Below are 26001 nucleotides of genomic sequence, written 5' to 3' on the forward strand. Positions count from 1 at the left end.
CCTCTGTTCCAAAGAAAACAAAGCTCACCTCTCCAATGTTTCCTCATAGCTAAAATGCTCCAGTCCAGACAACATCCTCATAAATCTTTCTAGGGCAATCACATCTTTCCTGTAATGTGGTGACCAGAACTGCATGCAGTACTCTAGCTGTGGCCAAACTAGTGTTTTATACATTCAAGCATAGCCTCCCTGCTCTTGTATTCTATGCCTTGACTAATAAAGGCAAGTATTCCATTTGTCTTCTTAACCAACTTATCTACCTGGCCTGCCAACTTCAGGGATCTGTGGACAAGCACTCCAAGTGTCCCACCATTTGATGTGTATTCCCTTGCCTTGTTTGCCCTCCCCAAATGCATTACCTCACACTTCTCTGGGATGATTTCCATTTGCCACTGTTCTGCCTACCTGACCAGTTGATTGATATCTTCCTGTAGTCTACAGGTTTCTTCTTCATTATCAACCACACGGCCGATTTTAGTATCATCTGCAAACTTCTTAATCATACTCCCTGCATTCAAGTCTAAATCATTGATATAAACCGCGAAAAGCAAGGGACCTAGTTCTGAGCCCTACTGAGCCCACTGGAAACAGCCTTCCAGTCACATAGAAACATAGAAAATAGGTGCAGGAGTAGGCCATTCGGCTCTTCAAGCCTGCACCGCCATTCAATATGATCATGGCTGATCATGCAACTTCAGTATCCCAAACTTGCTTTCTCTCCATACCCCTTGATCCCTTTAGCCATAAGGGCCACACCTAACTCCCTTTTGAATATATCGAACAACCTGGTCTCAACAACTTTCTGTGGCAGAGAATTCCACAGGTTCACAATCACTCTGAATGAAGAAGTTTCTCCTCATCTCGGTCCTAAATGGCATACCCCTTATCCTGAGACTGTAACCCCTGGTTTTGGACTTCCCCAACATCGGGAACATTCTTCCAGCATCTAACCTGTTCAACCCCGTCAGAATTTTATATGTTTCTATGAGATCCCCTCTCATTCTTCTAAATTCCAGTGAATATAAGCCTAGTCGATCCAGTCTTTCGTCATATGTCAGTCCTGCCATCCCAGGAATTAGTCTGGTGAACCTTCGTTGCACTCTCTCAATAGCAAGAATGTACTTCCTCAGATTAGGAGACCAAAACTGTACACAATATTCAAGGTATGGCCCCACCAGGGCCCTGTACAGCTGCAGTAAGACCTCCCTGCTCCTATACTCAAATCCTCTCGCTACGAAGGCCAACATGCCATTTGCCTTCTTCACCACCTGCTGTACCTGCATGCCAACTTTCAATGACTGATGTACCATGACACCCAGGTCTTGTTGCACTTCCACTTTTCCGAATCTGTCACCATTCAGATATATTCTATCTTCCTGTTTTTGCCACCAAAGTGGATAACCTCACATTTATCGACATTATACTGCATCTGCCATGCATTTGCCCACGCATGTAACTTGTCCAAGTCACCCTGCAGCCTCTTAGCATCCACCTCACAGCTAACAATGCCAGCTTCATGTCATCTGCAAACTTGGAGATATTACATTCAATTCCTTCATCTAAATCATTAATGTATATTGTAAATAGCTAGGGTCCCAGCATTGAACATTGCGGTACCCCACTAGTTACTGCCTGCCATTCTGAAAAGGACCCGTTTATTCCTACTCTTTGCTTCCTGTCTGCCAACCAGTTCTCTATCCATGTCAATACATTACCCCCAATACCATGTGCTTTAATTTTGCACACTAATCTCTTGTGTGGGACCTTGTCAAAAGCCTTTTGAAAGTCCAAATACACCACATCCACTGGTCCTCCCTTGTCCACTTTACTAGTTACACCCTCAAAAAATTCTAGAAGATTTGTCAAGCATGATTTTCCTTTCATAAATCCATGCTGACTTGGACCGATTCTGTCACTGCTTTCCAAATGCGCTGCTATTACATCTTTAATCATTGATTCCAACATTTTCCCCACTACCGATATCAGGCTAACCGGTCTATAATTCCCTGTTTTCTCTCTTCCTCCTTTTTTAAAAAGTGGGTTACATTAGCTACCCTCCAATCAATAGGAACTGATCCAGAGTCTACAGAATGTTGTAAAATGACCACCAATGCATCCACTATTTCTAGGGCCACTTCCTTAAGTACTCTGGGATGCAGACTATCAAGCCCTGGGGATTTATCGGCCTTCAATCGCATCAATTTCCCTAACACAATTTCCTGACTAATAAGGATTTCCTTCAGTTCCTCCTTCTTGCTATACCCTCAGTCACCTAGTATTTCCGGAAGGTTATTTGTGTCTTCCTTAAGTACTCTGGGATGTAGACTATCAAGCCCTGAGGATTTATTGGCCTTCAATCGCATCAATTTCCCGAACACAATTTCCTGACTAATAAAGATTTCCTTCAGTTCCTCCTTCTTGCTATACGCTCAGTCACCTAGTATTTCTGGAAGGTTATTTGTGTCATTGGGGCATTGGAACCGGTTCTGGGGGAGGTGGGACCAGTACAAACCGGACGGTCTGCACCTGGGCAGGACCGGAACCAATGTCCTAAGGGGGAGTGTTTGCTAGTGCTATTGGGGAGGAGTTAAACTAATATGGCAGGGGATGGGAACCAATGCAGGGAGACAGAGGGAAACAATATGGAGACAGAAGCAAAAGACAGAAAGGAGATGAGTAAAAGTGGAGGGCAGAGAAACCCAAGGCAAAAAACAAAAAGGGCCAATGTACAGCAAAATTCTAAAGGGTCAAAGTGTAATAAAAAGGCAAGCCTGAAAGCTCGGTGCCTCAATGCGAGGAGTATTCGGAACCCAGGAGAAGGCTCTGAGCTAGTTAGAATGGGGGAGAGCACAGATGAACAGGACCCCAAGAAAGAATGCAAAAGGCAGGAGGAAACAGAGCAGAGTAGCACTGGGGTAAGTGTAAACCACAAGGTGATAGGAAGGGACAATATGTATGAATATAAAGGGGCTGCAGGAGGGGTCAAAACTAAAAATCATTGTTTCAAAACTAGTATTAAAACACTACCTAAATGCAAGCAGCATTCGAAAAACTAAATGAGTTGATGGCACAAATCATTACAAATGGATATGATTAGGTGGCTATTACAGAAACGTGATTGCAGGGTGGCCAAGACTGGGAATTAAACATACAGAGGTATCTGACAATTCGGAAGGATAGACAAGAAGGGAAAGGAGGTGGGGTAGCTCTGTTAATAAAGAATGATATCAGGGCAGTTGTGAGAGATGATATTGGCTTTAATGAACAAAATGTTGAATCATTGTGGGTGGAGATTAGAGATAGTAAGGGGAAAAAGTCACTGGTGGGCGTAGTTTATAGGCCCCCAAGTAATAACTTCACGGTGGGGTGAACAATAATCAAGGAAATAATGGAGGCATGTGAAAAAGGAACGGCAGTAATCATGGGGGATTTTACCCCACATATCGATTGGTCAAATCAAATCGCACGGGGTAGCCTGGAGGAGGAATTCATAGAATGCATACGGGATTGTTTCTTAGAACAGTATGTTACAAAACTTACAAGGGAGCAAGCTATCTCAGATCTGGTCCTGTAAAATGAGACAGGAATAATAAATGATCTCCTAGTAAAAGATCCTCTCGGAATAAGTGATCACAGTATGGGTGAATTTGTAATACAGATTGAGGGTGAGGAAGTAGTGTCTCAAACGAGCGTACTATGCTTAAATAAAGGTGACTACAGTGGGATGAGGGCAGAGTTAGCTAAAGTAGACTGCGAACACAGACTAAACGGTGGCATAATTGAGGAACAGTGGAGGACTTTTAAGGAGCTCTTTCATAGTGCTCAACAAAAATATATTCCAGTGAAAAAGAAGGGCAGTAAGAGAAGGGATAACCAGCCGTGGATAACCAAGGAAATAAAGGAGAGTATCAAATTAAAAACCAATGTGTATAAGGTGGCCAAGGTTAGTGGGAAACTAGAAGAATGGGAAAATTTTAAACGAAGCAAAGAATTACTAAGAAACCAATAAAGAAAGGAAAGATAGATTACGAAAGTAAACTTGCGCAAAACATAATAACAGATCGTAAAAGCTTTTACCGATATATAAAACGGAAGAGAGTGACTAAAGTAAATGTTGGTCCCTTAGAAGATGAGAAGGGGGATTTAATAATGGGAAATGTGGAAATGGCTGAGACCTTAAATAATTATTTTGCTTTGGTCTTCACAGTGGAAGATACAAAAACCATGCCAAAAATTTCTGGTCACGGGAATGTGGGAAGGGAGGATCTTGAGACAATCACTATCACGAGGGAGGTAGTGCTTGACAGGCTAATGGGACTCAAAGTAGACAAGTCCCCTGGTCCTGATGAAATGCATCCCAGAGTATTAAAAGAGATGGCTGAAGTTACAGCAGATGCATTCGTTATAATCTACCAAAATTCTCTGGACTCTGGGGAGGTACCAGCGGATTGGAAAGCAGCTAATGTAACGCCTCTGTTTAAAAAAGGGGGCAGACAAAAGGCAGGTAACTATAGGCCGGTTAGTTTAACATCTGTCGTGGGGAGAATGCTTGAAGCTTTCATTAAGGAAGAAATAGCGGGACATCTAGATAGGAATAGTGCAATCAAGCAGACGCAACATGGATTCATGAAAGGGAAATCATGTTGAACTAATTTACTGGATTTCTTTGAGGATATAATGAGCATGGTGGATAGAGGTGTACCGATGGATGTGGTGTATTTAGATTTCCAAAAGGCATTCGATAAGGTGCCACACAAAAGATAAAGGTACGCGGAGTCAGAGGAAATGTATTAGCATGGATCAAGAATTGGCTGGCTACCAGAAAGCAGAGAGTCAGGATAAATGGGTCCTTTTCGGGTTAGAAATTGGTGGTTAGTGGTGTGCCACAGGGATCGGTGCTGGGACCACAACTGTTTACAATATACATAGATGAACTGGAAGAGGGGACAGAGTGTAGTGTAACAAAATTTGCAGATGACACAAAGATTAGTGGGAAAGCGGGTTGTGTAGAGGACACAGGGAGGCTACAAATAGATTTAGATAGGTTAAGCGAATGGGCTAAGGTTTGGCAGATGGAATACAATGTCGGAAAATGTGAGGTCATCCACCTTGGAAAAAAAAACAGTAAAAGGGAATATTATTTGAATGGGGAGAAATTACAACATGCTGCCGTGCAAAGGGAACTGGGGGTCCTTGTGCATGAAACTCTTTTGGAGTTTACCTGAAAAACATAAACATTAATCCGTGCCCCCCGACCTGGATGACACACCAGACATTTACAAGGCCCTTTTTTTTTCCATTTTTTGTTTTTTTCTTGTGTTTTTCTTTTTTTGTTTGTTTTGTTTTTATGTTTTTCTTTTTTTTTGGTTTTCTTTTTTTTGGGCACTAATATCACATTTTTTTTTTCCAGTGCCCCCTATAAAAGGGGAGGGGGACACTAAAAGCACCGGTAATTAAAACAAATTAAACTTTAAAACGTAAAATCAAATTAAAATTTGGTTGCCGGGCGTGATGATGCACTCCAGTCCCTCTGGTGCCCACCTCTCGCGGAAGGCCACGAGCGTACCGGTGGACACCGCGTGCTCCATCTCCAAGGACACCCTGGACCGGATGTAAGAGCGGAAGAGAGGCAGGCAGTCAGGTTGAACGACCTCCTCGACCGCCCGCTGCCTGGACCGGCTGATGGCACCCTTGGCCGTGCCCAGGAGCAGTCCTACGAGGAGGCCCTCGGACCTACCCGCTCCCTTCCGCACAGGATGCCCAAAGATCAGGAGAGTGGGACAGAAGTGCAGCCAGAATTTCAGGAGCAGCCCCTTTAAATAATAAAACAGGGGCTGCAACCTCGTGCACTCAATAAAAACATGGAACACGGACTCCTCCAGACCGCAGAAATTGCAGGCGGCCTGGGAGTCTGTGAACCGGCTTAAAGATTTGTTGCACGGCACTGCTCCGTGCACCACCCTCCAGGCCAAGTCCCCGATGAATAGTGGGAGGATTCCCGCATAGAGTGCCCTCCATCGGGGACCCCCGCCTCCTCTGGATGGCAAGATGGTACGCCATGGCGTGTCCGGACGGCCGGCGAGGATGGCAAAGTTGAGAGTGTGCAGGAGCAGCCCGTACAGGAAACCCCTCCGCGCGGAACTGAAAGGCACGGAGGGGATTTCCCCGAGGCGGCTCAAGTTGTGAGGCGCCGGCCCCCGAGGGAGGTTCCGGGGTTTGGCGCCGATGAGGAATTCCGTCCGGACGGGGGTCAGTTCGGACGGGATCTCCCCACGTGCTTGAGCCTCCTCGATGCACCTAACGGAGTCAGGGCCCAGAGCTGTTTTTAGTGACTCGATGGCTTCGGCCGCGCGGCGGACATTGGCTGAATTTGGGCGCCGCGCCAGCGTGCCTGGCACCATCCAGCCCGCTCCTCCGCCATCGAGCAGGTCCCTGACCCTGGTCACCTCACCAACCACAGCCCTCTCTTCCGACCGCCACATAAAACCTCGGTCGTGGAGGTACGGATTCCCAAGCAGCGGCTCCTGCAGGACAGCCGCCACTCCAGCCGGCGGAGAGCTGCGCTTGGTGGAGACTTTGTTCCAGACCCTGATGAGTTCCTTGTAAAAGACAGGCAGCTCCTGGAGGGCGGTCCTGACACCCCCCAAGTTCACAAACAGGAGCTGCGTGTCGTAATTGAGGTCGCGCTGCTGGCGGAAAAAATACGTCGCCAGAGCACACCACCTAGGAGGGGGCCCGACGTAAAGGTATCTCTGCAGGGTCTGAAGACGGAAAGTCGCGAGCTGGGCGCTGACGCACACCAACGACTGACCGCCCTCCTCAAGCGGGAGACTCAAGACCGCGGCAGAGACCCAGTGCTTCCTGTTGTTCCAGAAGAAGTCCACCAGCTTCTTCTGTATCTTGGCGACAAACGCAGGGGGAGGGGTCAAAGTGACCAGCCGGTACCACAACATTGCGGCCACCAGCTGGTTTATGACTAGCGCTCGACCCCTGTAGGACAGCACTCGGAGCAGTCCTGTCCAGCGCCCTAGGCGAGCGGCGACCTTGGCCTCCAGCTCCTGCCAGTTCGCCGGCCAGGCTTCCTCGTCGGGGCTAAGGTAGACTCCCAGATAGAGGAGATGGGTCGTGCTCCAGGCAAAAGGCCTGAGTTCCTCCGGCAGGGAGTCCACCCGCCACTGACCCATCAGGAGTCCGGAACATTTCTCCCAGTTGATCCTGGCGGAGGACGCGGCCGAGTAAATCTCCTGGCACTCACGCATCCTCCGCAGGTCAGCGGGATCCTCTACCGCAAGGAGCACGTCATCGGCGTAAGCCGAGAGGACGACCTCCACGCCCGGCCCTTGCAGAGCCAGTCCCGTCAACCTCGTCCGCAAGAGGCACAGGAAAGGCTCCACGCAAACGGCGTATAACTGGCCGGACATGGGGCATCCCTGGCGCACCCCTCTCCTAAAGCGAAGGGGCGCCGTCAAGGACCCATTAACCTTAATCAGACACTCCGCGGCGGCGTACAAAATAAGTCGAAATGTTCTGAAACAGCGTAGAGTAGTTTAGAACCCAACACAACGCATATGCACCATGGAAAACTTCGAAAACCACAAAAAAGTAAAAAAATAAATCGAAATCTTCTGAAACAGCGCAGAGTAGTGTAGAATGCAGCACAACACATATGCAACATGAGAAACTTCGAAAAACTCAAAAAAGTAATAAAATAACTCGAAAACTTCTGATGCAGCGTAGAGTAGTGTAGTTAAGCAGCACAACACATACACAACATGAGAAACTTCGAAAAACTCAAAAAAGTAAAGAAAATAACTCGACATCTTCTGAAGCAGCGTAGAGTAGTGTACTTAAGCAGCACAACACATATGCAACATGAGAAACTTCGAAAAACTCAAAAAAGTAATAAAATAACTTGAAAAACTCTGAAACAGCACAGAGTAGTTTAGAACCCAGCACAACACATATGCAGCAGGAGAAACTTCAACAAACTCAAAAAAGTTAAAAAAATAACTCGAAATCTTCTGAAACAGCGCAGAGTAGTGCAGAACGCAGCACAACACATATGCAACATGAGCAACTTCGGAAAACTCAAGCAAGTAATAAAATAACTCAAAAACTTCTGAAACAGCGGAGAGTAGTTTAGAATGCAGCACAACCCATATGCAACAGGGGAAACTTCGAAAAACTCAAAAATTAAAGAAAATAACTCGACATCTTCTGAAGCAGCGTAGAGTAGTGTAGTTAAGCAGCACAACACATATGCAACATGAGAAACTTCGAAAAACTCAAAAAAGTAATAAAATAACTCGAAAAACACCGGGCGACGAAATGCGTCCCGAACCCGAAAGCGCGCAGAGTTCTGAGCAGATAGTCGGGATCCACCCTGTCGAACGCCTTCTCTTGGTCGAGAGATAGGAAGGTGACCGACAGACCAGCCTCCTGGGAATGATGGATGAGGTCCCGGACCAGATGGATGTTGTCGTGGATTGTCCGGCCCGGGACCGTGTAGGACTGGTCGGGGTGGATCATGTGGTCCAGCACGGCACCAAGGCGAGCAGACATCGCCCTGGCGAAGATTTTGTAGTCCGTGCTGAGGAGGGAGACCGGGCGCCAGTTCTTAAGGAGACGGAGATCACCCTTCTTAGGCAGCAGGACGATGATTGCCCTGCGCCAAGAGAGGGGCATCTCCCCGGTCGCCAGACTTTCCCTCAGGACCCGCGCGTAGTCGCTCCCCAGGACGTCCCAGAACGCCCTGTGGAACTCCACGGTCAGCCCGTCCAGCCCCGGGGATTTTCCCCTCGAGAGCCGGGCGAGGGCACCGGTCAGCTCCGCCAGGCTTAGCGGAGCTTCCAAATTTTCACCGCCCTCCGGGCTGACTTTCGGCAGGTCCTCCCGCAAAACTCTACGCGCTTTCTCGCTGGACGGATCCGGAGAGAACAGAGCCCCGTAATATTCACGGGCCCTGTTGTTGACGCCCTCCGGATCCGAGACGAGAGAGCCGTCGTCGGCCAGCAGCGTCAAGAGCTGCTTACGGACACTCTGCCTTTTTTCCAGCGAGTAGAAGAAGGGGGAGCCGCGGTCCAGATCCCGCAGGAACCGAATCCGCGACCTCACGAACGCGCCTTGGGACCCGACAAGCTGCAGGTCCTTCAGCGCGGCCTTCTTCGCTTTGTACACCGTCCGCAGGGCCGGGTCCCCGACGACTTGACCGAGACGGGATTCCAGGTCGAGCACCTCTTTTTCTAGGTGCCCGACCCTGGCCGCCCGCCTCTTGGTCGACCCCCTCGCGTACTCTTGACAGAAGACGTGGCCTTGCCCACGTCCCACCATAGCCTCAAGGAGGGGAAGCCCCCCTGCTTCCTTCTCCAGTCGGACCAGAATCGACGGAACGAGTCCTGGAACCGCACGTCCTCCAGCAGCCGGTTGTTAAAGTGCCAGTACGCGGACCCCGTCCTCGCGCGGAGCGAAGCGAGCTCCGCCCACACCAGGTGGTGGTCCGAACACGGCACCTGGCGCATGGAGGCCGCCGGGACGCAGGAAACGTATGCCCGAGACACGTAAAGGCGGTCGACTCTGGACCATCCTACTCCAGGCCTCACCCAAGTAAAGGCGCTGGAGTCGGGGTGGAGATTTCGCCAGACGTCCACCAAGTCGAAGGACCCGACCAGGTCCCTCAACTTCTCGATCGCCGTCATGCTCTGCGGGGCACCGGAGCGGTCCCTCGCCTCGAGGGTGCAGTTAAAATCCCCCCCGAGGACAATGCAGTCGCCGACGTCGACGGAGCCAAGAAGAGCGGACACTTCTTCGAAGAAGTGCGCTTGCTACGGGCCGGGCTGAGGGGCGTACACGTTCACGAGATGGAGCGGCACGTCCCCCAGGCGAACTGTTACGTGCAGCAAGCGGCCTGGCACGGGCTCCTCGACCCCCAAGATCTCCGGCTGAAAATGCGGGCCCAGCAAGATGGCCACCCCACTAGAAGTGGCGGTGAGGTGGCTCATGCGGACCTCTCCTTGCCATTCCAGGAGCCACGTGGCTTCGTCTCCCGGAACGGTGTGGGTTTCTTGCAGGAAGCACACCGCATATTTCCCCTCCCGCAGGAACGAAAAATTGTCAAATCTACGGCGTGCCCCTCTGCCGCCGTTGATGTTGAGGCTGGCTATGGTTATCTTCATGGCAAAAGCATAGTGCAACCTCTACCTTAACCTATTGTGGGGGAGGGAGCGGAGTCTTTTGTTGACCTCCACTCCCTCCGCAGCCCAGCGAGGAGTCCCTCGAGCTCGCGCTGCTCAAGGTATTGCGCCTTTGTCAAGGGCCCGCCCGTGGCCAAGGTTTTAGCGGCGGCGCGGACGGACTCCTTGATCAGCTCTGGCTCGGACCATTTTCCCAGGGCCAGATGGGCTTGGTTGCGGCGACCCTGGTTCTGGGCCAAAAAGTCCTGGAGTTCCTTTGCAGGAATGAGGAGGGTCTCAGCGGCGGCCGCGAGCCTCACTGGCGGTGGACTCTAGATCTTCTCTCGCATCCCCCACCGAGTCGCTGTCCTCCTCCGGGAGGTGGCCGCCAGCAGCCGGCCCATCGACCGCACAAGGTACGGCAAACGACCCGGCCGCTCCATCCGGCTCTGGCTCTGCCCCGATCCCACCCCCAGGATCGTCGGCAGAGGAGTCCCCACTGGGCTCTTTAAAAAAGTGGTGCTGGGTCGGGAAACGACAGCGGAAGGGGTTCCCCCTCCGCCCCAGGAACCGGGGAACAAGGAGAGACCCGGCCATAGAAAATCCCCAGGCCCTCCAAGCGCTCCAGCTCCAAAGTAGGGGGCGAGGGTGGGTGTTCCTCCCCCTCCCCGCTGCCACCCTCCGGCCCAGCGTGTACGGTTTCTTCAAAACTAAAATTTAAATTAAAGTTAACGTGTTCATTTTCTGCCAGGTCGAGCAAATCCCGGGAGAAGTTGGATATTGGCTGGGCGGGCTCAGGTACGGCCTTTCCGGCCCCGCCCGCCTCAGTCCCCGGGACGCTCGACCCGGCGGTAACGCATTCCTCCGCCGACCCCACGTCCCCCGCGACAGGCAGTTCTTCCACTCCAACCCCGGGAGGCAGAGGCTGGGCAGCCTCGACTGTCTCACCCTCCCCGGGGACAGACTCCTCTCGCCTTCGGCATGATTTGGGGGCGCTGGTGGGGGACGCGGGACGCGCGGCGGGCACCGACTCCTCCGCAGGGGGGTGTTGTTCCCCCTCCTCCTCATTGGAGCGGCGCCTCCTTTTGTTACTGGGGAAGCGCGGAGGCAGGGAGACCTCCAAGTCTGCCGAGGCCTCCCGATCCACTCCCCCCTTTTCCTTTTCTTGCCCGCGCCCGGGCCCCTCTGCGGTGTTGTTCAAGGGCTCGGGCACGGGCTCAGGGCACCCCGCGCTCGCCGGTGACGGGGTTGGGCCGAGCGCGGTGATCGGGTTGTCTGGCGCACCGAGGGGGCCCGCCTTGAGTTGTTTCGCTTTTCCCCGCGCCTTCTTTCTGGTCGGACGCTCTCCCTCCCCGCCGCCGGAGGCCGTGAAATCAAAGGCCTCCGACGATGCCCGCGCACCTACGGCTTCCAGTACGCGGTCGCGACTAGGGAGGCGGGTGGCGGCGGCGCCAGCCTTGGCCGCCTTCGGTGGTTTGGCGGCCTTGGAGGCGGGGCAGTTCTTACGAACATGCCCCACCTCCCTGCAGGCATGGCACCGCACGCCGTCCGACGTCCAGAAGACGCGGTAGGCAGTCCCCTCGTACACCACATCAAAGTGGCCCTCTGTCGTCTCCTCCCACTCCAGCCGGACAAAAAACTGGCGGCGGAAGGAGAACACGTGTCGCAGGCAGCTCTCCCTAAGGCCGAGCGGTATGGGGTTGATCCCCGACCTTACCTCCCCCAGTTGTTGTATGTGAGGGAGGAGGAGCTCAGCGGGAACAAAGGGCGGGACGTTCGACAGAACGACCCTCTGCGCGGTGGCCTCGAGAGGGTCCACCGGCAGGAACGTCCCGCCCACCGTGAGCCCCTTTTCAATGGCCAGGGACACCGCCCGCTCCGACCCCAGGAAGAACACGGCCTTCCCAGACATCTTGGCGGCCGCAACAATGGCCGAGGGGCCGATTACCCCAGCCATCGCCCGCATGCACTCCTCGATGCTCATTGTGGGGTGAGTGTAGCTCTTGACCCCGTGCTTTTTCGTTATTAATCTGAAAGGTGGCAGGGCAGCAGAAGGCACAGGAGGCACCGTGGTTGCGGATGCCACCTGCGCATACGTCCTTGCCGGCCCTGCCACCGACGTGGATGGGGTCGCCATCGCGGGGTCCCTTTAAGAACTACACCCACCCCAAAGTCACAGGCCTTACTGGTCTTTAGTGGCCTCGTTCAAAAGACTGAGCAGAGGAGCTCTTATCGAGGCACACCTCTCCCCTAGTTGACAATTGGGGAGGGGCCTTGCTCCCTCTGCTCAGTTGTCTTAATTGTTTTTGTAATTTAAGAAAAAAGAGGCTCTCAGAGAGAGAGGGGAGAAACAGAGAGTAACAGAGAAAGAGAGAGGGGGGTGGGAAGGGGGGAAACTGCGAGGGCAGGTCTCCCCTCGCAGCTGTGGGTGGGTGCAATTCCCAGATGGCAAACAAAATAGTCTTTGGGGTGGTCTTCGGGTGAGGGGAGAAGATGTCTTCACCTGGTGCAGCTGGAGCCACACAGGTACACACTCCCAACGATGTTAATTAGGGTGGATTAATTGTTTCTTCAGCCTGGCAGCTCCAGCTATCCCAGGCTAGGCAATGGGGGAGAGGTGCTTCAGTGGTGTGTAGGGCCCAGCTGTAAGCGAGACCCCCACACACACTTCCACACACACACACACCCCCCGCGATGTTCCGGCCCCCGACTTCTTTCCTCCCCCCACCGATACAACAAAGTCTTTTAGGGACTGCACCAATACACCCACCTGTAGAATGGTAGAGTCTCCCTCCTTCCACACTGGATGTTGTTGTTGGTCTTTCCCCCTCTCTCCAACTCTTTGTAGAAATGGTAAAGTTGTTAAAGTTTTCTGCTTTCCTCCTCTCCCTCTGGGTGAATGTTGGTGGTGAATCCCCTTCCTTCCTTCTCTTCCTGGGCTGATTCACAGGCCCAGCCAGGAGCTACAACGGGAGCTGCTCTCCTCACTGCTCACTCAGCCAACTGAGCAGGACACGCCTCCAAAGCTCCACGATTAGTCCTTGTGCATGAAACTCTTTTAGGAGTCAACAAAAAACATTAAACCATGCCCCCCGATCTGGGGAAAACACCAACATTTACAAGGCCCTTTTTTTATTTTTTGGGGGTTTTTTTTTTGGGCACAGAATCAAATTTTTTCCAAGTGCGCCCTATAAAAGGGGAGGGGTCCTTGTGCATAAAACTCTTTTTGGGAGTAAACAAAAAACATTAAACTGTGCCCCCCCCCCCCCGATCTGGGGGAAACACCAAACATTTACAGGCCCTTTTTTATTTTTTGTGGTATTTTTGGGGGGTTTTTTTTTGGGCACAAAAACATATTTTTTTTCCAAGTGCCCCCTATAAAAGGGGAGGGGGACACTAAAAGCATCGGCAATTAAAACAAATTAACTTAAAAACATAAAATCAAATTAAAATTTGGTTGCCGGGGGTGATGATGCACTCCAGTCCCTCTGGCGCCCACCTCTCGCGGAAGGCCGCAAGCGTACCGGTGGACACCGCGTGCTCCATCTCCAGGGACACCCTGGACCAGATGTATGCGCGGAAGAGAGGCAGGCAGTCTGGCTGAACGACCCCCTCGACCGCCCGCTGCCTGGACCGGCTGATGGCACCCTTGGCCATAACCAGGAGTAGTCCTACGAGGAGGCCCTCAGACCTACCCGCTCCCCTCCGCACAGGGTGCCCGAAGATCAGGAGTGTGGGACTGAAGTGCAGCCAGAATTTCAGGAGCAGCCCCTTTAGATAACAAAACAGGGGCTGCAACCTCGTGCACTCAATAAAAACATGGAACACGGACTCTTCCAGACTGCAGAAATTGCAGGCGGCCTGGGAGCCCATGAACCGGCTTAAAAATTTATTGCACGGCACTGCTCCGTACACCACCCTCCAGGCCAAGTCCCCGACAAATAGTGGGAGGACCCCTGCATAGAGCGCCCTCCATCGGGGACCCCCGCCTCCTCCGGACGGCAAGATGGTACGCCATGGCGTGTCCGGACGGCAGGCGAGGATGGCAAAGTTCAGAGTGTGCAGGATATACTAGCCTTGGAGGAGGTACAGAGACGATTCACTAGGCTGATTCCGGAGATGAGGGGGTTACCTTATGATGATAGATTGAGTAGACTGGGTCTTTACTCGTTGAAGTTCAGAAGGATGAGGGGTGATCTTATAGAAACATTTAAAATAATGAAAAGGATAGACAAGATAGAGGCAGAGAGGTTGTTTCCACTGGTTGGGGAGACTAGAACTAGGGGGCACAGCCTCAAATACGGGGGTGCCAATTGAAAACCGAGTTGAGAAGGAATTTCTTCTCCCAGAGGGTTGTGAATCTGTGGAATTCTCTGCCCAAGGAAGCAGTTGAAGCTAGCTCATTGAATGTATTCAAGTCACAGATAGATATATTTTTAACCAATAAGGGAATTAAGGGTTATGAGGAGCGGGAGGGTAAGTGGAGCTGAGTCCACGGCCAGATCAGCCATGATCTTTTTGAATGGCGGAGCAGGCTCGAGGGGCTAGATGGCCTACTCCTGTTCCTAATTCTTATGTTCTTATGTTCTTATGTTTCTTAGTTCAATTGGTCTGACATTTTTTTGTTCTCCATTATAAATTCACCTGATTCTCACTGCAAGAGACCTACATTTGTCTTCACTAATCTTTTTCTCTTCACATATCTATAGAAGCTTTTGCAGTCAGTTTTTATGTTCCCTGCAAGCTTACTCTCATACTCTATTCCCCCCTCCTAATTAAACCCTTTGTCCTCCTCTGCTGAATTCTAAATTTCTCCCAGTCCTCAGGTTTGTTGCTTTCTCTGGCCAATTTATTTGCCTCTTCCTTGGATTTAATACTATTCCTAATTTACCTTGTTAGCCACGGTTGAGCCACCTTCTCCGTTTTATTTTTACGCCAGACAGGGATGTACAATTGTTGAAGTTCATCCATGTGATCCTTAAATGTCTGCCATTGCCTAGACACCATTAACCCTTTAAGTATCACAAAAACACCCATCACAAATTATCCTTTGCTTCCCAATGCAACCATTACCCATTCATAGAATGGTTTGGTATATCAATGATAGAATGGATCCATCTATCAGTGATAGAATGGGTCCGTCTATCAGTGATTGAATGGGTTGCTGTATCAATGATAGAACGGGTTGGTGTATCAGTGATAGAATGGTTTGGTGTATTAGTGATAGAATGGTTTGGTGAATTAGTGATAGAATGGTTTGGTGTATTAGTGATAGAATGGTTTGGTGTATCAGTGATAGAATGGATTGGTGTATTAGTGATCGAATGGATTGGTGTATCAGTGATAGAATGGATTGGTGTATTAATGATAGAATGGATTGGTGTATCAGTGATAGAATGGTTTGGTGTATCAGTGATAGAATGGTTTGATGTATCGTGATAGAATGGATTGGTGTATTAGTGATAGAATGGTTTGGTGTATCAGTGATAGAATGGTTTGGTGTATCAGTGATAGAATGGATTGGTGTATCAGTGATAGAATGGATTGGTGTATCAGTGATAGAACGGTTTGGTGTATCGGTGATAGAATGGATTGATGTATCAGTGATAGAATGGTTTGGTGTATCAGTGATAGAATGGATTGGTGTATCGGTGATAGAATGGGTTCGTGTATCTGTCATGTATGTATTTTTGTGATCACTGGCGTCACTGTTGGAGGCCATTGGGCTTCACGCATGTGTGTGCAGCCCAAGTATAAAAGGCCAGCCATTTTATATGTTAGTCACTTTGGGCCTTAATAAAGCAGAGCCAAGGTTATACCTCTTTGAGTTAAACAGTACTCAGTCGAACAGTTATTGCATACACAACATTTGGCGACGAGATGACAAGAACCTTTGCATGCAAAAATGAGCACAATTGGATTGTTGGAACGATTTGTGGAAGGAGAAAATTGGGCAGACTTTGTGAGCCATTTGAGTCAGTTCTTCGTGGCCAACAAAATGGAGGAGGTCAGCAACGCAGATCGGCGCCGGGCGGTGTTCCTCACGGTTTGCGGTCCAAAAATTTATGGTCTGATAAAGAATCTACTCCTGCCTGTGAGTCCAACAGAGAAGATGTATGAAGAATTGTGTACACTGGTACAGGACCACCTTAAGCCAGATGAAGGCATCATCATTTCGAGATAGAGATCTTACACGCATGTTCGCTCAGAGAGCCAGAATGCAGCGGAATTCGTTGCCGACCTGAGACATCTAGTGGGACCGTGTAAGTTCGGGGCTGTGTTGACAGACATGCTGCAGGACTTCTTTGTAATTGGCATCAACCAACAGGTGATCCTGCGTAAACTACTGGCGGTGGAGACGTTGGACTTGAACAGGACCATCACGATCGCTCAGTCATGGATGATGACGGATAGACGTCTAAAGCAGATATCAGTGAAAAAATCAAAACTCGGCAAGTACTGTTAATGTGATTGATTCGGCTTTCGGCAGAGCGGCACATGGCAGGGCCTATCTGGCTGCCTACGCGAAACCTGTGGCTGCCCAAAGTCCGCAAGCGGGAATGCATCTGATTTTTCTGTGTTGGTATTGTGGGGGAAGCCACCGGCACCAGCAGTGCCCATTTAAGCAATATAGTTGCAAAGGCTGTCTGAGAGTGGGGCATCTCCAGCGCAAGTGTCCGCAGATGAGCAAGCGTGCTGCGACATACCACGTGGAGGATGATGGTCAGACTAGCGTGGATCCGGATACGCAATCCGAGATACCAGTGGAAGAAGTGTATGGAGTTTACTCGTTCCTAACTGAGAGCAAAGCGATAATGATCAACATGAAATTTAATGGGGTGCCGGTATCGATGGAACTGGACACGGGGACAAGTCAATCGGTAATGAGCCAGAGGGCATTCGACAAGCTGTGGGATACTAAGGCTGTGAGGCCCAGGCTGAGTCCAGTCAATGCCAAGTTGCGTACGTACACCAAAGAACTCATAACAGTGATTGGCAGTGCCACAATTAAAGTGTCGTATGACGGTGCGGTTCACGAGTTAGCGCTATGGATTGTCCCAGGCAATGGTCCAACGCTGTTCGGCAGGAACTGGCTTGAAAAAATCAGATGCGACTGGAACGACATCAAGTCGTTGTCATCGGAAGAAGATACATGTGCCCAAGTACTGAGCAAGTTCCCCTCGCTATTCGAACCAGACATCGGCAACTTCACAGAAGCCAAGGTGCAGATCCACGTGGACTCAGATGCAAGACCCATCCATCATAAAGTCAGGGCAGTTCCGTACATGATGAGGAAGAAGGTCGAAATCGAACTGGACAGACTCCACTGTGAAGGGATTATATCACGGGTTGAATTTAATGAATGGGCCAGCCCCATTGTTCCTGTGCTGAAAAGTGATGGCACAGTCAGAACCTGTGGAGACTACAAAGCTACAATCAACAGGGTTTCGAAACAGGATCAGTATCCGTTACCGATGACTTGTTTGCAATGCTAGCCGGGGGGAAGTCGTTCACCAAACTGGATTTGACGTTGACCTACAAGACACAGAAGCTGGTCACGACGTCGAAGAGACTTACGTGCATTAACACGCATAAAGGATGTTTATTTATTACAGGTGCGCTTTTGGAATTCGCTCGGCCGCAGCAAAATTTCAGAGGAACATGGAGAGTCTACTGAAGTCCGTTCCCAGAACCGTTGTGTTCCAAGATGACATCCTGATCACAGGTCGTGACTCGGAGGAACATCTGAACAACCTGGAAGAGATTCTACATCGTCTGGACAAAGTGGGACTCAGACTGAATGCTTGAAGTGCGTCATCATGGCACCAGAGGTTGAATTCCTGGGGAGGAAAATTGTTGCTGACGGCATCAGGCCCAAGTACGCAAAAACCAAGGCCATCAAGAATGCACCCAAGCTGCAGAATGTGACGGTGCTGTGTTCGTTCCTGGATCTACTCAACTACTTCAGTAACTTCCTACCTAAACTGAGCAGCTTATTAGCACCACTGCACATGCTGCTAAGAAAAGGCGACAACTGGGTATGGAGTGCATCTCAAGACAGAGCTTTTGAGAAAGCCACTAATCTGCTTTGTTCTAACAAACTGCTGGTACATTATGATCCATATAACCGTTTAGTACTGGCCTGTGATGCTTCGTCATATGGAATTGAATGCTTACTCCAACAAACTAATGAGTTGGGTAAACATCAACCAGTCGCGTATGCTTCAAAAAGTTTGTCAAAGCGGAAAAAGCCTACAGCATGTTAAGGAAAGAAGCACTAGCCTGTGTGTATGGGGTTAAAAAGATACATCAGTAACTGTTTGGTCTTTGGTTTGAACTGGAGACAGATCACAAGCCGCTCATTTCACAGTTCTCCGAAAACAAAGGTATCAATACCAATGCTTCATCCTGCATCCAGAGATGGGCATTGACATTATCCGCTTATGATTGTGTCATTCGCCATAGACCTGGCACCGAGAATTGTGCCGATGCTTTGAGCCGTCTACCGTTGCCCGCAACTGGCGAACCTATTGTTAGTTATGGATGCTTTTGAGAGTGAAGGAACCCCTGTCATGGCTCAACAAGTTAAAACCTAGACCAGCCAAGACAAGATTTTATCGGTGGTGAAGAGTTATGTCCTCAAAGGTGATTAGTCTGCCATACCCAAGCAAATGTGTGAGGAGACCAAACCTTACAGTTGTTGCAAAGACGAACTGTCTATTCAGTCGGATTGTATACTGTGGGGCAATCATGTTGTTATGCCCAAGAAAGGGAGAGAGAAATTTGTACATGAGCTACATAGCACACATCCCGGCATTGTAATGATGAAAGCCATCACCAGGTCTCATGTATGGTGGCCGTGAATTGAATCTGAGCTGGAATCATGTCTGCATCAGTGCAACACTTGCATGCAGCTCAGCAAAACATCAGCGGAATCGCCACTGAGTCTGTGGTCGTGGCTGTCTAAACCATGGTCCAGGATCCACCGAGACTTTGCAGGTCCCTTCCTGGGGAAAATGTTTTTAGTTGTGGTGGATGCATATTCAAAATGTATAGAGTGTATAATCATGTCATCCAGCACATCCACAGCTACCATTGAGAATCTCAGTGTCATGTTCGCGACACATGGTCTGCCTAACATCGTTGTTAGCGACAACGGATCGTGCTTCACCAGTCAGGAGTTTCAAGAGTTCATGAAACTCAATGGTATCAACCATGTAGCCTTGGAGTGCAGCGGCAGGTTAGAGTGCAAAGGTAAGAGTTTGGTAAGTGGGAGAACTTTAAGGGTTAAACCCTTTTAAACCATTTCAGCGTTGGTGTAAATTACTAGTGACAATTTCTAGTAGCTTCTAAAAGTAAATATTAAACAGATAGGATTCTTGTAGGTTTAAGCAGAGACAAACAAGCAAGCTAGCTTAGTTAATTGGACAGCTAGTAAAAACTGGTTCCCTAAACAGGCCAGTGCTGAGTCAGCTAGGAACAGAATAAAAAGAGAGGACTTGGTCCAAACTTGCTCGGAGTGCAGCAGCAGGTTAGAGTGCAAAGGTAAGAGTTTGGTAAGTGGGAGAGTTCGGGCAAGTAGGAGTGGGAGGTGTTGCTTTGTCTTGTTTTCCCCACCAGTGCTGACTCCCTAACCTGGGAGGAAAAGAAAACAAAATGTGACATCACAGCAAGAGATTCGAAGACGTTGGAGTGGCCGATAAAGGCCCAGCGGCAGTCGAGAGGCAGCGGCAGTCGGAGAGGCAGGAGTTCGGGGAGTCGGAGAGACCGATAAAGGCCCAGCGGCAGTCGAGAGGCAGGAGTTCGGGGAGTCGGAGAGACCGATAAAGGCCCAGCGGCAGTCGAGAGGCAGCGGCAGTCGGAGAGGCAGGAGCTCGGGGATGTCGGAGCGGCCGATAAAGGCCCAGCGGCAGTCGAGAGGCGGCGGCAGTCGGAGAGGCGGGAGTTCGGGGAGTCGGAGAGACCGATAAAGGCCCAGCGGCAGTCGAGAGGCAGCGGCAGTCGGAGAGGCGGGAGTTCGGGGAGTCGGAGAGACCGATAAAGGCCCAGCGGCAGTCGAGAGGCAGCGGCAGTCGGAGAGGCGGGAGTTCGGGGAGTCGGAGAGACCAGCTGGTGCAGCTGCAGCTGGGACAGAAGGTAAAAAAAGAAGTAGAAAGAAATTGAAAGGTGATTTCACAGCCAAGGGGTTAAGTGATTGGCTGGTGATTGGAGAGTAGTTTATCTTTTTCTTTTCTTTATCAGTAAGTAACCTTAAGCATTATTTTTGCCAAATTAAGTTAATCTAAGGGTTAATTCATGGCAGGGGAGCTAGCACACGTGTTATGCTCCTCCTGTGCTATGTGGGAAGTCAGAGACACTTCCAGTGTCCCTGATGACTACATATGCGGGAAGTGTATCCAGTTGCAGCTCCTGGCAGACTGCATTGCAGCACTGGAGCATCCACGATGCAGGAAATGACGAGAATAGCATGTTTAGTGAGTTGGTCTTACCGCAGGTGAAGGTTACACAGCCAGATAGGGGATGGGTGACCAACAGGAAGAGCAGTGGAAGGAAGGTAGTGCAGGGGTCCCCTGCGGTCAACCCGCTGCAAAACAGATACACCGCTTTGGGTACTGTTGAGGGGGATGACTCATCAGGGGAGGGCAGCAGCAGCCAAGTCCATGGCACCGTGGGTGGCTCTGCTGCACAGGAGGGCAAGAAAAAGAGTGGGAGAGCTATAGTGGTAGGGGATTCTATTGTAAGGCGAATAGATAGGCGTTTCTGCGGCCGCTACTGAGACTCCAGGATGGTATGTTGCCACCCTGGTGCAAAGGTCAAGGATGTCTCGGAGCAGGTGCAGGACATTTTGAAGGGGGAGGGTGAACAGCCAGTTGTAGTGGTGCATATAGGTACCAACGATATAGGTAAAAAACGGGATGAGGGCCTACAAGATGAATTTAAGGAGCTAGGAGCTAAATTAAAACGGAGGACCTCAAAAGTAGTAATCTCAGGATTGCTACCAATGCCACGTGCTGGTCAGAGTAGGAATCACAGGATAGCTCAGATGAATATGTGGCTTGAGGAGTGGTGCAGAAGGGAGGGATTCAAATTCCTGGGACATTGGAATCGGTTCTGGGGGAGGTGGGACCAGTACAAACCGGACGGTCTGCACCTGGGCAGGACCAGAACCAATGTCCTAAGGGGAGTGTTTGCTCGTGCTGTTGGGGAGGGGTTAAACAAATATGGCAGGGGGATGGGAACCAATGCAGGGAGACAGAGGGAAGTAGAATGGGGGCAGAAGCAAAAGATAGAAAGACGAAAAGTAAAAGTGAAGGGCAGAGAAACCCAAGGCAAAAATCAAAAAGGGCCGCATTACAGCAAAATCCTAAAGGGGCAAAGTGTGTTAAAAAGACAAGCCTGAAGGCTCTGTGCCTCAATGTGAGGAGTATTCGGAATAAGGTGGATGAATTAACTGCGCAGATAGCAGTTAACGGGTATGATGTAATTGGCATCACGGAGACATGGTTCCAGGATGACCAAGGCTGTGAACTCAACATCCAGGGGTATTCAACATTTAGGAAGGATAGATAGAACGGAAAAGGAGATAGGGTGTCATTGCAGGTTAAAGAGGAAATTAACACAATAGTAAGGAAGGGCATTAGCTTGGATGATGTGGAATCTGTATGGGTGGAGCTGCGGAATACCAAAGGGCAGAAAACGCTAGTGGGAGTTGTTTACAGACCATCAAACAGCAGTAGTGAGGTTGGGGACAGCATCAAACAAGAAATTAGGGATGCGTGCAATAAAGGTACAGCAGTTATCATGGGCGACTTTAATCTACATATTGACTGGGCTAACCAAACTGGTAGCAATGCGGAGGAGGAGGATTTCCTGGAGTGTATTAGGGATGGTTTTCGAGACAAATATGTCGAGGAACCAACTAGAGGGCTGGCCATCCTAGACTGGGTGATGTGTAATGAGAAAGGATTAATTAACAATCTTGTTGTGTAAGGCCCCTTGGGGAAGAGTGACCATAATATAGTAGAATTCTTTATTAAGATGCAGAGTGACACAGTTAATTCAGAGATTTGGGCACTGAACTTGGGGAAAGGTAACTTCGATTGTATGAGACGTGAATTGGCTAGAATAGAGTGGTGAATGATACTTAAAGGGTTGATGGTGGATAGGCAATGGCAAACATTTAAAGATCACATCGATGAACTTCAACAATTGTACATCCCTGACTGGAGTACAAATAAAACGGGGAAGGTGGCTCAACCGTGGCTAACAAGGGAAATTGAGGACAGTGTTAAATCCAAGGAAGAGGCATATAAATTTATCAGAAAAAGCAGCAAACCTGAGGACTGGAAGAATTTTGTAATATAGCAGAGGAGGACAAAGGGTTTAATTAGGAGGGGGAAAATAGAGTTTGAGAGGAAGCTTGCTGGGAACATAAAAAATAACTGCAAAAGCTTCTATATATATGTGAAGAGAAACAGATTAGTGAAAACAAACATAGGTCCCTTGCAGTCAGATTCGGGTGAATTTATAATGTGGAACAAAGAAATGGCGGACTAGTTAAACAAAGACTTTGGTTATGTTTTCTCGAAGGAAGACACAAATAACCTTCCGGAAATACTAGGGGACTGAGGGTCTAGTGAGGAGGAGGAACTGAAGGAAATCCTTATTAGTCAGGAAATTGTGTTGGGAAATTGATGGGATTGAAGGCCGATAAATCCCAGGGGCCTGATAGTCTGCATCCAAGAGTACTTAAGAAAGTGGCCATAGAAATAGTGGATGCATTGGTGATTATTTTCCAACAGTCTATCGACTCTGGATCATATCCTATGGACTGGTGGGTAGCTAATGTAACACCACTGTTTAAAAAAGGAGGGAGAGAGAAAACGGGTAATTATAAATCGGTTAGCCTGACATCGGTATTGGGGAAAATGTTGGAATCAATAATTAAAGATTATAGCAGCGCATTAGAAACATAGAAACATAGAAAATAGGTGCAGGAGTAGGCCATTCGGCCCTTCTAGCCTGCACCGCCATTCAATGAGTTCATGGCTGAACATTCAACTTCAGTACCCCATTCCTGCTTTCTCGCCATACCCCTTGATCCCCCTAGCAGTAAGGACCTCATCTAACTCCTTTTTGAATATATTTAGTGAATTGGCCTCAACAACTTTCTGTGGTAGAGAATTCCACAGGTTCACCACTCTTTGGGTGAAGAAGTTCCTCCGCATCTCGGTCCTAAATGGCTTACCCCTTATCCTTAGACTGTGACCCCTGGTTCTGGACTTCCCCAACATTGGGAACATTCTTCCTGCATCTAACCTGTCCAACCCCGTCAGAATTTTATATGTTTCTATGAGGTCCCCTCTCATTCTTCTGAACTCCAGTGAATACAAGCCCAGTTGATCCAGTCTTTCTTGATAGGTCAGTCCCGCCATCCCGGGAATCAGTCTGGTGAACCTTCGCTGCACTCCCTCAATAGCAAGAATGTCCTTCCTCAGGTTAGGAGACCAAAACTGTACACAATACTCCAGGTGTGGCCTCACCAATGCCCTGTACAACTGTAGCAACACCTCCCTGCCCCTGTACTCAAATCCCCTTGCTATGAAGGCCAACATGCCATTTGCTTTCTTAACCGCCTGCTGCACCTGCATGCCAACCTTCAATGACTGATGTACCATGACACCCAGGTCTCTTTGCACCTCCCCTTTTCCTAATCTGTCACCATTCAGATAATAGTCTGTCTCTCTGTTTTTACCACCAAAGTGGATAACCTCACATTTATCCACATTATACTTCATCTGCCATGCATTTGCCCACTCACCTAACCTATCCAAGTCGCTCTGCAGCCTCACAGCATCCTCCTCGCAGCTCACACTGCCACCCAACTTAGTGTCATCCGCAAATTTGGAGATACTACATTTAATCCCCTCATCTAAATCATTAATGTACAGTGTAAACAGCTGGGGCCCCAGCACAGAACCTTGCGGTACCCCACTAGTCACTGCCTGCCATTCTGAAAAGTACCCATTTACTCCTACTCTTTGCTTCCTGTCTGACAACCAGTTCTCAATCCATGTCAGTACACTACCCCCAATCCCATGTGCTCTAACTTTGCATATCAATCTCTTGTGTGGGACCTTGTCGAACGCCTTCTGAAAGTCCAAATATACCACATCAACTGGTTCTCCCTTATCCACTCTACTGGAAACATCCTCAAAAAATTCCAGAAGATTTGTCAAGCATGATTTCCCTTTCACAAATCCATGCTGACTTGGACCTATCATGTCACCTCTTTCCAAATGCACTGCTATGACATCCTTAATAATTGATTCCATCATTTTACCCACTACCGATGTCAGGCTGACCGGTCTATAATTCCCTGTTTTCTCTCTCCCTCCTTTTTTAAAAAGTGGGGTTACATTGGCTACCCTCCACTCCATAGGAACTGATCCAGAGTCAATGGAATGTTGGAAAATGACTGTCAACGCATCCACTATTTCCAAGGCCACCTCCTTAAGTACTCTGGGATGCAGTCCATCAGGCCCTGGGGATTTATCGGCCTTCAATCCCATCAATTTTCCCAACACAATTTCCCGGCTAATAAGGATTTCCCTCAGTTCCTCCTCCTTACTAGACCCCCCGACCTCTTTTATAACCGGAAGGTTGTTCGTGTCCTCCTTCGTGAATACCGAACCAAAGTACTTGTTCAATTGGTCCGCCATTTCTTTGTTCCCCGTTATGACTTCCCCTGATTCTGACTGCAGGGGAGCTACATTTGTCTTTACTAACCTTTTTCTCTTTACATATCTATAGAAACTTTTGCAATCCGTCTTAATGTTCCCTGCAAGCTTCTTCTCATACTCCATTTTCCCTGCCCTAATCAAACCCTTTGTCCTCCTCTGCTGAGTTCTAAATTTCTCCCAGTCCCCAGGTTCGCTGCTATTTCTGGCCAATTTGTATGCCACTTCCTTGGCTTTAATACTATCCCTGATTTCCCTTGATAGCCACGGTTGAGCCACCTTCCCTTTTTTATTTCTATGCCAGACAGGAATGTACAATTGTTGTAGTTCATCCATGCGGTCTCTAAATGTCTGCCATTGCCCATCCACAGTCAACCCCTTAAGTATCATTCGCCAATCCATCTCAGCCAATTCACGCCTCATACCTTCAAAGTTAGCCTTCTTTAAGTTCTGGACCATGGTCTCTGAATTAACTGTTTCATTCTCCATCCTAATGCAGAATTCCACCATATTATGGTCACTCTTCCCCAAGGGGCCTCGCACAACGAGATTGCTAATTAATCCTTTCTCATTACATAACACCCAGTCTAAGATGGCCTCCCCCCTAGTTGGTTCCTCGACATATTGGTCTAAAAAACCATCCCTTATGCACTCCAGAAAATCCTCCTCCACCGTATTGCTTCCAGTTTGGTTAGCCCAATCTATGTGCATATTAAAGTCACCCATTATAACTGCTGCACCTTTATTGCACGCACCCCTAATTTCCTGTTTGATGCCCTCCCCAACATCACTACTACTGTTTGGAGGTCTGTACACAACTCCCACTAACGTTTTTTGCCCTTTGGTGTTCTGCAGCTCTACCCATATAGATTCCACATCATCCAAGCTAATGTCCTTCCTAACTATTGCCTTAATCTCCTCCTTAACCAGCAATGCTACCCCACCTCCTTTTCCTTTTATTCTATCCTTCCTGAATGTTGAATACCCCTGGATGTTGAGTTCCCAGCCCTGCTCATCCTGGAGCCACGTCTCCGTAATCCCAATCACATCATATTTGTTAACATCTATTTGCACAGTTAATTCATCCACCT

The sequence above is a fragment of the Pristiophorus japonicus genome, chromosome 10 (genome assembly GCF_044704955.1).
Source record: "Pristiophorus japonicus isolate sPriJap1 chromosome 10, sPriJap1.hap1, whole genome shotgun sequence".
Classification (NCBI taxonomy): Eukaryota; Metazoa; Chordata; class Chondrichthyes; family Pristiophoridae; genus Pristiophorus; species Pristiophorus japonicus.